This window comes from Parambassis ranga, chromosome 20 (genome assembly GCF_900634625.1).
Source record: "Parambassis ranga chromosome 20, fParRan2.1, whole genome shotgun sequence".
Taxonomy (NCBI): Eukaryota; Metazoa; Chordata; class Actinopteri; family Ambassidae; genus Parambassis; species Parambassis ranga.
This window is the reverse complement of record NC_041040.1, coordinates 18,562,518-18,574,607: the sequence shown is the minus strand read 5'-3', so window position 1 is coordinate 18,574,607 and position 12,090 is coordinate 18,562,518. Positions and strand designations below refer to the sequence as shown.

Sequence of the window (12,090 nt, the reverse complement as noted above, 5' to 3'; positions counted from 1 at the left end):
AATCTTTGCTACGCTCTGCGTTCTCAATTGTTTGGCCTTGCTGACCACTGCATGAGACTTAAAGCCTGTGCAGGAAGATATTGACCCGGCAGGCAGCACTTGGGCTAAATGAGTTCTTTTTTTTTGCTCAAAATACTGGAGTTTTCCTTCCAGTAAAGAGCTCTGCGGCGAGATTCAACGTCCTGATGGAGGAAAGTAGAGGGGTCAAATAAATAAATAATGCTTTATTTCAAACTGCTGGGAGTGCTGTTTTACCAAAGAGGAGGTGAAGGCTGAAGATAGTAGAAAAAACTATTTCATAGAAACACAGGCTAAAGCAATCAAAACTCCTCAAGACAAGTCAAAATGAGACTCAGTAAGATCTCCTCCCAGACCTGGATTAAAGCATCAGTCCACTCCTGGACAGTCTGTGGTGCAACGTGGCGTTGGTGGATGGAACGAGACATGATGTCCCAGATGTGCTGGATTGGATTCAGGTCTGGGGAACGGGCAGGCCAGTCCATAGCATCAGTGCCTTCATCATGCAGGAACTGCTGACACACTTCAGTCACATGAGGCCTAGCATGGTCATCATCAGAAGGAACCCAGGGCCCACTGCACCAGCATATGGTCTCACAGTGGGTCTGAGGATCTCATCCTGGTACCTAATGGCAGTCAGGGTACCTCTGGCTAGCACATGGAGGGCTGTGCGGCCCTCCAAAGAAATGCAGCAGAACGTTCTTCATAGCGTCTTCAGACTCTGTCACATCTGTCACGTGTGCTCAGTGTGAACCTGCTCTCATCCATGAAGAGCACAGGGCGCCAATGACGAATCTTTGGCAAATACCAATCGCCCTGCACAGTGTTGGGCTATAAGTGCAAGCCCCACTTGTGGATATCAGGCCCTCATACCACCCTCACAGAGTCTGTTTCTGACAGTCTTAGTGGCTGCTGCAGGTCATGTTGCAGGGCTCTGGCAGTGCTCCTCCTGCTCCTCCTTGCACAAAGGAGGAGGTAGCGGTCCTGCTGCTGGGTTGTTGCCCTCCTACGACCCCCTCCACGTCTCCTGGTGTCTGTTCCATTTGCACAACAGCAGCTGAAACTGATTCACAATCAGTGTTGATCCTAACTGGACAGGCTGATTTCACAGAAGAGTGACTGACTTGGAGTTACATTGTGTTCTTTAAGTGTTCCCTTTATTTTTTGGAGCAGTGTATAAACATGTGTGTCCTGTTGAACTGTTCCAACACATTTCTGATGTAAACTAATTTGCTGGCACTGTGAATAGCGATTAGCTTTTGGTGCAGACTGTTTCTAAATGGTGTGAGAGTACCTGCAGTTCACTTAACAGCCACATGGTGTCACTACCAACAGGCTTTCTAAAATTCGATGCAGAACTTTTATAGAATAAAGAAAAGGCCTTTCACTGCCTACTACATAACTAATATAATAATAAAAAGACAATGCAGAAAGAGACAATGCAGTGACAGTTTGCTGTGTGAAAGATAAAGAAAAAACAAAACAACAACAAACACATTCCACTAGTGCTGACTGCTGTTTGGTTTAATTGAGTTACTTTATCAGTCTGTGGGTAGAATTCTGTCCAGGTTTCTAAAAGGATTCTAAAATAAAAATACATAACATATCACTTCCAATTCCCTTACAAGGCAAGTCATTTGATAAAAAGCAGATCTGAAGCCAGTTGCACGACACAATGCAGCCAATTGAGGAAAACATAGAAAAGTATTCTCACAATGAGATGCTGAAAACTCTTTTTGAAGGAAAAAAGGAACAGAGAGAAAGAATGCAATGCTCAAGCATCTGAAGGAGGATTTTCTAAAACCACACGCGCAAGGTTTCATGCTTGGTTGATTGATTGATCTCAGGACAGACTCAAAGTGGGACAACATATTAGAAATGAACATTCTTAACATTCAAAAGGAATTCTAGGTCTATTTAGCAGAGTAGCTCTTTAATCCATGTCTATTAAGATACTTTAGAAATAATTAAACACAAAGCTAAAATGCCAGTTAGCATGGTAGCTTCATTACGTATCTGCAACATAATACATAGACATCAATGACATAAGGTCAACGATGAATTCATGACTACATGACAGAGTGACACACTGTACCATCTAGTGGTAGAAAATGGTATTACGCCAGGTGCTTGGTGTGTTAAAGGTAGGGTAGGAGATTTCATTCTGATGCACTTTTTGTTAAATTAGTGTAACTTCAATCCGTTAGCAACCGATTAGTTCGGCAGTTTCGCTTTAAAACAAAGAATATGAATCATCTGTGGAAGCTATAAAACACTAAAAACATCAGCCAATCCTATGAGGCGCCCCTGCTCGTATAGTTGGCTGGTTGTCACTCTCTTCCTGGTCTGCACGCATCAGAGAGGTACGTGCATGATGGCCGAAGTCACAGACTGGTTGGGAGGCGTGGCTTCGGGGTGAGCTCCGAGAGAACGGGACGTGTGTTTACTTTCAAAATCTGGCTGACTCTCACTGAGTTTTCAAAATCTCCTACCCTACCTTTAATATTTCACATTTACATAGATCAACAGTTTTTTTACTTTTTTTTTAAATGAGCAAAATGTACTGATTGCCTCTTTAACCCTCAGGCCCCCTCTGCACCCATTATAACTTATTATAACTTACTGGGCTAATCTTTACTGTTAAATGATTGAAGATATTCAATTATTACAAAAAAGTTCAATATGTGCTCTCCTTCAATGAGACTAACTTGTCTTGTTAAAGGATCATCAATTAATTTACATCTTCTTTAACTCATGTAAGTGTCTAATATTGCTCATAAATGATATATATGTATGTACTGTTTTAATTTAAAAGATCTGACTGTAAAAGAGCACTGCTGTCTACAGCTTACATAATGTCTGGGGGAGAGCAGAGAGCCCTTTATGCTTCATTTTAACTTGATAGCAGCCTGTCACCACAGATCTAGATTGTGCTTTCAGTGGACTCTGGCTGCTCCTGTGTAGGAGGAGTAACAACAAGAGAGAGAGAGACAAGAGTGCTGTCACACTTGCTTCTTTTTTCCCCACAAAATATATAAAAAGTACATCTTTCTCCTGTTTGCTGGTGGGGAGTTCCAATTCATTTTTGTCTCTTTTTAAAGATCAGAGCGGAAAAGGCAATTTCTTTTCTACTTTTACATCATCCTGGCTAAGATTAGCTGCTGAAATGATGAATTCCTCTGTTTTTGGAATGAGCCTCTTCACAGGCAGGTAATGTCATGACTCATAATGATCTAAATGAGACCTTGAACCCATTTAGTCTGAGCTGTGTAAATAACCAGGGGCTAGAGATTGTGTGGAGGTGGACAGCTCCTGCCTCTGTTTTGGCCTGAGCCTCAGAACTGAAGGATATTCAGCAGCTAATGGAAGATGGAAATCAGCCTTTGGGGGGTGGGGGTGGGGGCAGGATTATTATTACTCTGGTCGAAAAACCTGACTGAGATCCAGAAAACTTTTTCACTGCACCTGTCCCAGACAGTTAGCCTGTTTGTTTGCAGCAACACACAGCTGTTTGCATCCCTTCATTAGCCTTCCAATGAATATGTTGCTAGCTCGTTGGTGCCTCAGTCCAGCTGCTCTGCCCTGCTGCTGCGGCTGCTGCTGCTGGTTTTTCTCTGACCTCGGCGCTCCTGCTGCTGGGGCATCGGGAGGATCCACGCGAAGCACGCTGTCTGAGATTCTGAGAAATGGATCGATGGAGGTTCCTCATGGAGGAGCTGGCTGCCATGGTGACCACCCAGGGGTGGCGGATGGCCTGGTCGGCGGTGAGACGGACAGCGGGGTCCAACACCAGCAGGCGCCGAATGAAGTCCTTGGCCAAGTTGGACACTGTGGGCCACGGCTGCGGAAAGAGACTGAGCCATCAGTGTGAATAATAAAACACTCAGAGAATGTCAGTTTGCACACAGACGCTCTTAAAGCTGAGCTAAACGAGGCGCCTGCGTGGATCCAAAGCCTCTTCAAAGCGGGATGCAAGATTTCATTCTAACAAAGCAATAAAACTATGATCCCTGCAGGCCTAACAAGCAGAACTAAACTCAAAGGAAAGCTAAATGTCACTGGGCAGAGGGAAGCAGCAGTCTTGGCTGAATGAATACAAACACTGGGAGGTAGGACCGCCGCTCTGCTCTGTGTGTGTGTGTGGGATTTAGGCATGTTTATTCTTAGCTTCACAGTAAAAGGCAGCACAGATGAGCTTCATAAGGATCTCTCTCTCTCTCTCCCTCTCTCTCTTTCTTAATTCAAATAGCAAATCATGACCTGAGCTGACATTCAGTAGCTCTTTGAAACCGGCCTTTCCAGTGATCAGAATCATTATCATAATTCAGCATCATTAAATTATTCATTGCGGCTTTGGTTCTTTGTCACTGTGAACGCCTGCCTCGAGAGAAAGATGACCTTTGTGCTTCCGTCTTACTTTAAATAAAAAACCAAAACAGATTGCAGCACATCAGCACACACAAACGGCACATTTGGACAATATTCACCTGCAACACATCGACAGGACACTGCATGTCCAAAGGTCCACAGGAGGACCAATGGTCAGAGATTGATAGCATCGCATACTGGTGTCAGTATTCATTGAGGACGGTATCAAAATGAAATCAAGGCTCCTTTTGAGGCACTGAATCTCTTTGTAGAAAGGTTGTTACCATGGTAACTGAGACCTAAACAATGATGGTTCTTCCTAAAAGCAGCCCTGTGACTGTATCTCTAACCCGAACTAAGTAATATGTTTTAAATCAACAAGAAATGGTAAGAGGCAACAATGCACCTTACGGGACCAGGGTCCTCCAACTCCTCAAACAAGACATTGCATAACTTCTAACGACAACTTTCACCATCCAATATGGAACTAAATCAGTGTAAAAATGGGGTAGCCGTTTTTGCACAACAGGCAGGTGCCTCCTCGGCTAAACTTTTTGCCTGTATTTGGATTAACTAGGATTATAGGTGGACTCAGATTGTGCCAACATGGCAGTGGCAGAAGAATACCAAATAGACTCAAAACAATTCCCATGGGTGATATTAGAGGCACTGCTCGCCAGCAGGGAAGGCAGGTAACGGTAGGCCTCTCAAGGCCAGTGTTTAAATTTTATTTATTTTTTTTAATTAAAAAAAAGTTTGTATTTTGCTGGTGTTAGAATTTGTATACCATAATGAAGGTTTGCCCACAATTGTGTGACATTTTCAGCTACCACAATGACAAGGTCAACACCTGACATGCACTATATACATAGGACCACAGGAGGGCACCAGATTAGAGCACACTGGTCATTTCAAAGGCCTAGAAATATCAACCTTTTCTATGTGTCTTAGTGAGATGCCACATGGCCAGTAATCCTAAACAACCAAACTTTTCCTCAATTTCTGGATCACAATATTTCTCATCCATGTCTGTCTGAAGTCCACAAAAAGCTGAATACAGTACGTGCATATGTGTATGTGTGTGTGTGAAATTCTTGGCTTGAGCCTCACACACACACTAAATCACCCTCTTTAGGGAGGTCTCGCTCTCCATTTTAATCCTGAAATGCATTTCCCCCCCCCCCCCCCCTCTTTTTTGTCTCTCGTGGAGTAATGACAATTAATCAAGCATGAAATTGACAATCGCGAGACTGTTGCTGGTGAGAGGAATTCAAAGAAGCGGGGGACTTGCTTATTCTCACAGTGTACTGACTGTGAGTGAAGTGTGTATGTGAGTGTGGAGCTGCCAGTCGAACCAGCTTCTCAGTCAAACTTTTATTTTTTCTTTGTGTTGTTATTTCACACCTGAGAGGCCGGCGGAGTGACACAGTTTGATTTCAGCTCCCACGACTAACAAGTCTCCCCTTCATCTGCCACCGTTGGTGATTCAGTAAGGCTCCTTATTACCGCGCCATGAAATGCAACATTTGATGGCTGCTGTGGCTGTACAGCAGATGCCTTTTGTCCTTGATCTGAAATGATGGGAAGCTCGGTGCACGACTGGCTACGTGGGCTTTCATATGCACGGAAATATTGCAGCAGAAATCTTTGATGCCCACCGCAGAGAGGTATCAAAAGTATCCTTGTGGAAAGAAGAAGAAGAAGAAGAAGAAGAAGAGATGTAACAGAGTTCCTGGAGCTGAGCCACCTGCAGGAAGTTTATCTCTCCTCCATATTTTCAACATTTTTCACGTCAAAATACATAAAGGCTTTATTGCGTTCGGAGGAAGGGGGCGAGAGCTGGTGTTATACATCACTGCAGAGAGCAGAGAGCCAGCCTGGGAGGGGAGGGAGATGTGTGTGGAACCTACAGGCTTATTGAGCAACATCTTGTTAGAGTGAATGAGAAACGGTCTGCTGACTGTGTTTGGTACATCTTCACCTGACAAAGCCGTAATTGCAGCAAATGAAGAAAGCGCTGGAAGGTCGGATTACACCGATGTGATCATGAGGGTAATACACTTTTTGAGTAATGAACTGCCTCACAATTTACTCAAATCCGATGGAAGCAGCAGTTACAAAGCCAACTTTAAATACTTCTCATGAGTCAGAATGAAGTTTGTAGCTAAACATCGGTAATCAAAAATATCAGTAGCCGGATGCAGGAGCGATTGGCCTGTCGTGTGCAATACACTCTTGTAGGCTGGGGGTGTGTTCCCCTGGTGCTCACTAGGGGGCAGAGCGAGCCAACCTTTACCTTGCTAAGGGGTGTTTTTAGGAGCTGGGTCAGGAGAGTACAACAACAACAACATGATAGCAGAATGCAGAGGAGGGCACTAATGTTTTACATATTGAAAAAAAACAGCAGATGAGACATCGTGATGATGTGAAGGAATATATTGGGAAAGCTCCTTCAGGCTACACACGTTTTTCTTTTCCCTTCTATTAATCCTCCCCTTCTTTCCATCCTATGTGGAGTAAACGCATCAGCAGTGAGTCTGCAGTACAGGGCCATCGCACCTGTGAGGGAGGGTTAGGGTGGGGGTGGTGGTGGTGGTGGTGGGGAGGGGGGTGTTGTGAGGTAATGCCATGGAGACAGAGGGACCCAGTTCGTGGGAAGGTGCCGGCGGCCGTTTGCATTTCTGATTGAGTCTCACCTCCGTTTTACAGCTGGAACCCCCTCCACCTCTCTCTCTCTCTCTCTCTCTCTAACCACCCAGCCCACCCAAACACACACACACACACGCGCACACACACACACACACTTACTGCATAGCTCCAATTTCAGCTTCAGTAAACACAAAAGGTTGCTGTTACTTTCAGAGGATTGTTTGTAGTTGCAGCCCATGTGTATTCATTTGCATACAGTGCAAATCTGTTTATGTCCATCTGTACCTGTAGTTAATCCTTTTTCTTGTTGCACTGCATTTATAAATATATATTCCAGGGACAATATTTTTATGTTGGCTGCTATTATTGCATACAAGAATGTGCAATCTGTTGACTAAAAGATGAGTTTTATTGGGTCAAAATTCAAGAATATGCAGAAAGTTTGAAGTCAGTAAGGACGACATCATCAAGGTCTAATCATCTTCAAGGGCATGGTGACATCACCAGTAGAGGGTGCTACTTCTTACAGCGTGTTGAATTCAAATGATAATTGATTCCAGTCCTGGAAGGCTGCTGTCAAGATCCATGGCATGATCTTATAACAGCTCTCTGGCACAGAGCTTGGTATATCACACGGTACGTCATGACCGAGGTGTCGGCTCACCGGGTCCCTGAAATTCTTCAAGCTCAACACATCAAAGGGATAATCTGCCATTTTTGAAGCGAATCCTGAGAGGTTACTGCAACAGCTTGTAACTGCAACCATGATTGATACTTGGTCCACCACAAGAACGGACTTAAACACTGATTCTCCAAATCAGTGAGGTGTTTTTTTTCAAGGTGTTTTCCTGAATCCAAACGGAATCTCTCCCTTATTACATCACAGCCCTTTAATATTCATCATTCACCTCCAACTCTCTACTCATGACACTCAACTCTACCTCTCAACAAACCTGATTTGGCTCTTCCACCATCCTCCCTTCATAACCTAAAATTAAAAGCATGCAGCTTTTCAACTCACCACTCTGTTTTCCACCTGACTGTTGTTGCACAATACATCAGAGACACTGTCATTCTGAGAGATTTCTACAGCAATTTGCAACCATGTATGCAACTGAAGCCCAAACAGTAGAAACAGCTTGAGTCTCCAAATCAGTGAGGTCTGCATCAAAGCGCTGGGGGGCTCAAACTATTACAGGGGCCCGACTACTATCTGTTTCACCATATGAGCTGGTCAATGATGCTGCCTTTCATCAAAGAAGTCCACAACTGCTGGTCTAAGTGTGTAAATATTGACAAATAAATGTGTTTTTTTCTTACAGTGCCAAGTGATGTCTGCTTTTGTTGTATTGACATCTTGCCTTCTGTGCAATTCTTTGACTTTTAGAATCACTCTGTTCAATTTGTTTACGGCTCATTTCAAGCGAAGCTCTTCGAGTCGAGTTTAATATGTGGAGGGAATTGCTCGGGCTGAAACTATTCTCGTGCCAAAGAGAAGCACCCTTCTGAATGACATGAAGAACCCTTACGTGACAGCACAAGTCCACATTTTGTGGATACTTGTCAGCCTTCATCACACACACTGCAACACTGTTATCACACTGTGTGTGTGTGTGTTGGGAGTGGCTGTGTACTTGCACATGATTGAGAATAATAGCTTGTCAACATGGAAATGTGATTGATGGCTAATCTATGAAGCTCTGGACTGCCACTCAGCCATGTGTGTGATGTCTTCATAGTGTCACCAATTGAATTTATGCAAGCTGAAAAATACAGATGGTTCCTTTTTCCACCCCCACCCCCAAACACCAATGTGGCCTACATGTGAGTGAAAAGCCACCATGGAAAAATAAATTCTAGCAGGATTTTGCACCATTGTTCAGCTGGTGGTCAGTGCAGCGGTAAATACAGGGATAATAGTGCAGGGCCTATGTAAGAGAGCTGCTTGTATACTAGACTACAAAATGTCAGCCTGCATCCTCACTGAGAACCGGGCCAGGCTTAAAGCTCAATGAATAATCCAACCTCGGGTGTAATCAGCATGGAAGAACATGCCTGAACTCACAACGGAACTGCAGCATTATAGGCTGGTGTTCACTTCACTTCTATTATAACAGAAAGGGAAAAAAACATGCAGAGCCCCCCTCTCCTCTCCTCCTTTAGCTTCCTGATTTGGAAGCTTTCTCAACAACAAAACTTTGCACATCCACTCCTGTGTTTCACAGAGTAACGGGAAAAATTCACCTTGTTACTACACCTGATTTTCTTCTACTTGATGGAATAATGTATCTATTTCTAGGAGTTCTAAAAATGTGAAGGTATGAATCATCCCTCTGTAGGAACAACCATCACATGTGAATTTGAATAAATCCAAAGCCAAATCCAAAGTGGAGGGATATTTCCAGGCATTAGAAATGACTATTGTGTATGATGTCTGGTGTGGTTGTGAAATGTCCTGATATGGGTGGAACCTGTCACCATGGTAACCAAAAAATGGTAAAGAGAGATTTGAATATATTAACGTTTGAAAAAACCTTACTAAATAAATTCAAATTAAGATTTAACATCCAAGTCTAAGCAAAAATGGTAAAGCTTAAGTCCAACTGTAACAAAGTACCTAACCAAGGACCACTGAGAGGTTTTAGCTAGTTTAAGTTAACCTAATCAAATAAAGTACCTCACTAAACAAGGAACAGGACTTGACACGACTAACAGATCAACTTTTGGTGTTGGAGCAGTTAAATAACATTGTGGCTATGTTTGTAACATGATATATTTTCATACTTGCAAAGATCCATGACAAGATGGACTCCCTAGACTCCACTGTTTCTTATTTTATAATGTTTGTTTTTATATTTAACATTAGCCATAGCTGCCTCCAGTATAGCTAAAGTGTTCATTTACACACATTCTGATCACACAATGCTGATTCTACATTGTGTCTGCAAAGTGTTGGTAAACTTACATTTCCATGGAAGCTGTATTTCCCCCTTATGATGGACCTGTAGAGGCGCGATCGACTGTCATCCTCAAAAGGCATGGATCCGCTCAGAAGGATGTAGGTGATCACCCCCAGAGCCCACATGTCCACTGAACAGGAATAGGGTTTCCTCAGCAACACTTCAGGGGCTATGTACTCAGGTGTTCCGCAAGTTGTCCTCAAAGGACAGTTTTGATCTCCCCTGTTACTTTTGTCAGTCTCTGTAACTGTCCCTCCAAAAGACGCCAATCCAAAGTCCGTCACCACCAACCTAGAGTGGGCTCCGGGGTGGTAATACAGCAGATTCTCAGGCTTCAAGTCTCTGTGTGTGATCCCGAGGCCGTGCAGGTATCCCACGCCGGCCAGAACCATCCTCAGGGCCTGGGTGGCATCTCGCTCTGTGAATTGCCCCTTGGTGACGACACGGTCCAACAGCTCCCCGCCCGTTGCCAGCTCCAGCACCATGTATACCCTGTGAGGAAACTGGAACACCTCGATCAGCTGAATCACATTGATGTGGCTTACACGCTGCAGCACTGCAAGCTCTGAGGCGCATGCTTCGCGGCCCTCGGGGGCCTGTAGCTCCATCATTTTTATGGCGAATGGTTGGCGGGTCGTCCTGTGCTCCACGCGCACGACGCGGCTGAAGCTTCCACGACCAATCAGAGCTTTGATGTCATATCTGACAGGGCAGAAGGAGAATGGTAACACATTACAGTATAACTACCACATGATACCAAGCACTCAATGCCTGTGCAGCTGTGATGTATGAGAGCACGTCTGTACAGTTCAGTTGATTCTTATTGCAGCTTATCAGATATAGAGGCAGGTATGCACTGGTCCTCCATTTTCTTTTGATTAATTTGTTTTCTAAGATTTCATCTGAGATGTACAGGAAAGCAGACCCTTCAGTCGGCACAAGGGCCAGACCTCTCAAATTAATATCTTACATTATTGCACAGAAATTGGTAGTGGTAGGCTGGAAGGAATGAGAATGCTCTTAACTCTTAACCGTATAATCTTGACAGTAATACTAAAACAATTACTTATCTTCTCTTGTATTTTTTCCTCTCACTGTAAACATTTACCTTGCTGTGACACGTGGCTCAAACTTGTCCTTGTACCTGGCCACTCTATCCCGTCGTTGTCCTTCTCTGACCTGCTGCTGTTGACCATTTGGTACTAACTGAGGTTCAGGAAACCACAGACCTCTTTTCTTCCCCTTCATCTTCTGCTTTGTCTGATCATCATCATCATCCTGACCTTTACTAAAAGCCACCAGTGACTGCACCACACTCACGTAACTCTTCTTGGACACCTCCGGCAGCATCTTACCGCTCCCACAGCCCATCGCTCACCTCAAACTGACCAAAGAGGGACGCAGGTCTCCTGTAAAATGAAGGCAGGGTTACAATCAGGCAAACAATGAAACTCCACCTACCCACAGGTGTCATCCTCTCCCTCGGGTGTGATAGAATGTGTCATGTAAACACTGGTGTGAAGCTATTGTCACAGTGCAGATGGTCACAGTAATTCCAGGGTAAACAGTGTGGAAGGTAAAAGCAAGCTGCAGGGAAATGTGATTTGATTCAACTGGCACTTTAAATATCCATGTAGTCCAACAAAGTTATGGCAAAAAAAGTTTTGGAATACTACTTTTTTTTATCTTGTGTTGCAATTTAATCAAGTAGTCTGCAAAGAGAAACATGAAAAGCAGGGTACAAATAGAAAAAAATGTTTTTCCACTGTAGAACCAATGAGTGTCTGTGTGCACTTTCTCACTGCTGAAACCTCTGACTTTCACCTTCTATAGGGCTATTTTAAAAGTACTATATTAATTGCATTTTTTAGGGCTGCTCTAAAGAGATATCACTGAGTAGCCTTGGTGTTGCCAGAGTGGGTGAGAAGGTAAACAAAAAATGTAAACAAGGAACTGTAGACTTTAATAGCCTTAAAATGAGGATGACCAGGACCAGATTTTGGGCTAGTACCTGTAAAGATGTTAATAAAGATTTTCAGTCATCCAGGTCATTTTCATTCAAACGGTTAAAGACAGGCATCTGGACTTGTAGAGT

The 12,090-nt window shown here is 43.7% G+C and overlaps 1 pseudogene; it reads right to left on the bottom strand.

Annotated features, from left to right (window-relative positions):
- Window positions 1–3,273: 3,273 nt before the first annotated feature.
- LOC114453598 (serine/threonine-protein kinase H1-like) lies at window positions 3,274–11,366 on the bottom strand (annotated as a pseudogene).
- Between the last annotated feature and the right edge of the window lie 724 nt (window positions 11,367–12,090).